Below are 3,978 nucleotides of genomic sequence, written 5' to 3' on the forward strand. Positions count from 1 at the left end.
TTTCTGTCTTAAAGTGCTGCAACCTCAATGCTTCCTAGAAGGATGGGTAGCTGGGCTAAGGCTGACCTTGGAATGGCATGGTCTCCAGAGAGCTCAATTTTTGCTAGTTAGCCACGTGACCGCTTACTCTGCCTTGCCCTGAGAATTTCCACCTGCCTCGAAGAAGATATGTTTATAAACATCTAAAGCTTCCCTGGCAAAATAAGGTTGTGTTTAAGTGCCCATGCCCAGGCAGACATTCTGCTTCCACTCTTCACTCTGTTGTTTCCTGGGTGTGTGTCCTTTTCAAGGCTCTCCTCTCCTGGAGCCTCCACCCCCAGGTATTATAGATGGGGTACAGGGGCTGGAGGGTTGTCCAGGGTGATTGACAGTTGGGAGTCTGTGGTGGGCATTCTGTGTAGGGGAGAGGGGATCCAGAAAAAAGGCATGTGGCTCAAGCGAGAAGACAAAGCCCTGAGAAACCCATGGAAATCATTCATTCATCCATCCATCCATCCATTCATTCACATGTACTCATTTAACATATATTTCTTGAGGGCCTACTTTGGGTCAGGCATTATTCCATGTTCCAGATCAATGCTGTTCAATAGAAATTTAACATAAGCCACACATGGGATTTAAATTTTTTTTTTCTGCTGTGCTGGGTCCTCATTGCTGTGCACAGCCTTTCTCTAGCTGCAGTGCATGAGCTTCTCACTGTGGGGTTTCTCTCATTGCTGAACTCGGGCTCAGCAGTTGTGGCACACGGGCTTAGTTGCCCTGTGTCATGTGGGATCTTCCCGGACCAGGCATCAAACCCACATGCCCTGATTTGGCAGGCAGATTATTTACCACTGGACCACCAGAAAAGTTCATACACATGGGATTTTAAACTTTCTAACAGCTGCATCAAGAAGAGAACATAGGTGAAATTAATTTTTATGATCTGTTTTAGTTAACCCAATATATCCAAGGTATTATCAGTGCCATTTCAACATGTAAGCAGTACAGAAAACACTAGTGAGATATTGTATGTTGTTGCTTTTATCCTGAGACTTTGACACCATGTATTACTCACAGCACATCTCCAGCACTGGCTATGGAGACTGTGATGTCTGGAGACCTGGAGCTGGGGACAGTAGTGACAGCTGACATTTACAGGCGGCTGACGTTTACAGGCTACTCATTAGGAGAGAGGCAGCGTGCTAAGCATTTCTGTGCATTAAAGAAGTCCATTCTGCGGCCCAGCTGGTAGGTATTGCTTCACACTTATTTCACAGTGATGAGGACATGGAGGCCCAGAAACTATAAGTTGCTCTAAACCATATGGCAGCTGAGTTGTGAGCCAAGGAGCACGGTCTGTCCAACTCCATGTCCTTAGGCTTGTATTTACAATCCCATTACCTCGTCCCTTTGGGCCAGTTGGCCCATATGAATCTGTTAACACAATGTGGTTGCTTTTTACTTCTCAGGGCTGTGATGAGAGAGGCAATGAAACCGCTGTCACCCACATGAACTGTTGGCTCTGCCTTACCCATGACACCAAGAAAGGTCACATCCCTTCAGTTCAGTTCAGTTCAGTCGCTCATTCGTGTCCAACTCTTTGCGACCCCATGAATCACAGCACGCCAGGCCTCCCTGTCCATCACCAACTCCCAGAGTTCACTCAAACTCATGTCCATCGAGTTGGTGATGCCATCCAGTCATCTCATTCTCTGTCGTCCCCCGTCTCCTCCCACCCCCAATCCTTCCTAGCATCAGACTCTTTTCCAGTGAGTCAGCTCTTCAGTTCAGTTCAGTTCAGTCGCTCAGTGGTGTCCAACTCTCCGCGACCCCATGAATCACAGCACGCCAGGCCTCCCTGTCCATCACCAACTCCTGGAGTTCACTCAAACTCATGTTCACAGAGTCGGTGATGCCATCCAGCCATCTCATTCTCTGTCGTCCCCTTCTCCTCCTGCCCCCAATCCCTCCCAGCATCAGAGTCTTTTCCAGTGAGTCAACTCATCGCATGAGGTGGCCAAAGTATTGCAGTTTCAGCTTTAGCATCAGTCCTTCCAATGAACATCTGGGATTGATCTCCTTTAGAATGGACTGGTTGGATCTCCTTGCAGTACAAGGGACTCTCAAGAGTCTTCTCCAACAACCACAGTTCAAAAGCATCAATTCTTCGGCGATCAGCTTTCTTCACAGTCCAACTCTCACATCCATACATGACCACGGGAAAAACCATAGCCTTGACTAGACGGCCCTTTGTTGGCAAAGTAATGTCTCTGCTTTTCAACATACTGTCAATGTTGGTCATAACTTTCCTTCCAAGGAGTAAGCGTCTTTTAATTTCATGGCTGCAATCAGCATCTGCAGTGATTTTGGAGCCCAAAAAAATAAAGTCTGACACTGTTTCCACTGTTTTTCCATCTATTTCTCATGAAGTGATGGGACCAGATGCCATGATCTTTGTTTTCTGAATGTTGAGCTTCAAGCCAACCTTTTCACTCTCCTCTTTCACTTTCATCAAGAGGCTTTTGAGTTCCTCTTCACTTTCTGCCATAAGGGTAGTGTCATCTGCATAGCTGAGGTTATTGATATTTCTCCTAGCAATCTTGATTCTAGCTTGTGCTTCTTCCAGCCCTGCGTTCCTCATGATGTACTCTGCATATAAATTAAATAAACAAGGTGACAATATACAGCCTTGACGTACTCCTTTTCCTATTTGGAACCAGTCTGTTGTTCCATGTACAGTTCTGACTGTTGCTTCCTGACCTGCATACAGATTTCTCAAGAGGCAGGTCAGGTGGTCTGGGATTCCCATCTCTTTCAGAATGTTCCACAGTTTATTGTGATCCACACAGTCAAAGGCTTTGGCATAGTCAATGAAGCAGAAATAGATGGTTTTCTGGAACTCTCTTGCTTTCTCCATGATCCAGCGGATGTTGGCAATTTGATCTCTGGTGCCTCTGCCTTTTCTAAAACCTGCTTGAACATCTGGGAGTTCACAGTTCACATATTGCTGAAGCCTGGCTTGGAGAATTTTTTTTTTTGTAATTAATTTATTTTTTATTGGAGGCAAATTATTTTACAATATTATATTGGTTGGTTTTGCCATACATTGACATGAATTCGCCCCGGGTTTCATAAGTTCCCCCTCCTGAACCCCCCTCCCACCTCCCTGGCTTGGAGAATTTTGAGCATGACTTTACTAGTGTGTGAGATGAGTGCAATTGTGCAGTAGTTTGAGCATTCTTTGGCATTGCCTTTCTTTGGGATTGGAATGAAGACTGACCTTTTCCAGTCCTGTGGCCACTGCTGAGTTTTCCAAATTTGCTGGCATATTGAGTGCAGCACTTTCATAGCGTCATCTTTCAAGATTTGAAATAGCTCAATTGGAATTCTATCACCTCCACTAGCTTTGTTCGTAGTGATGCTTTCTAAGGCCCAATAGACTACACATTCCAAGATGTCTGGCTCTAGGTCAGTGATCATGTTATGTGACTCTCTTGACCGTGAAGTCAGCTCTTAGGTTCCTCCAATTCAGATGAAAGCCACCCATAAGCTAATCAGTAGGAATTCCCTGTCACCATTTTGGGGTCCTCCCTGTCCCTGGGACTTTAGAGTCCTAAGAGGGACCTTGCCTGACTTCCGTCACCACCTGCCACATTCCCGTGTACCACGCAGGGCCATGCAGAGAGTTGGGCCTCTCCCTGCTGGAGTGGTTGGTTCATGACAAAGCTGACCAGAGGTAACACTGCAGGACGCCACCCTCCACCGTGTGTTCCTCAAGCCCCAGAGCCAGCAAGTGAACTTAAAATCTCAGACTTCTGAGCCCGCGTTAAAAAATCAGAATATTTCACACACACACACACACACACACACACACACACACAAATAGAGTTTCTCTCTCAAGAAAAAAAAAAAAAAAGCCCCAAGCATGATAACCCTCATTTTGTACACCCACATGGTGACCTGTGGTTGGTGGCTGTCCCTTTAGAAGAGGCACTT

Source organism: Moschus berezovskii, chromosome 2 (genome assembly GCF_049115385.1).
Source record: "Moschus berezovskii isolate FMDL1 chromosome 2, NW_MosBer_1.0, whole genome shotgun sequence".
NCBI lineage: Eukaryota > Metazoa > Chordata > Mammalia > Artiodactyla > Moschidae > Moschus > Moschus berezovskii.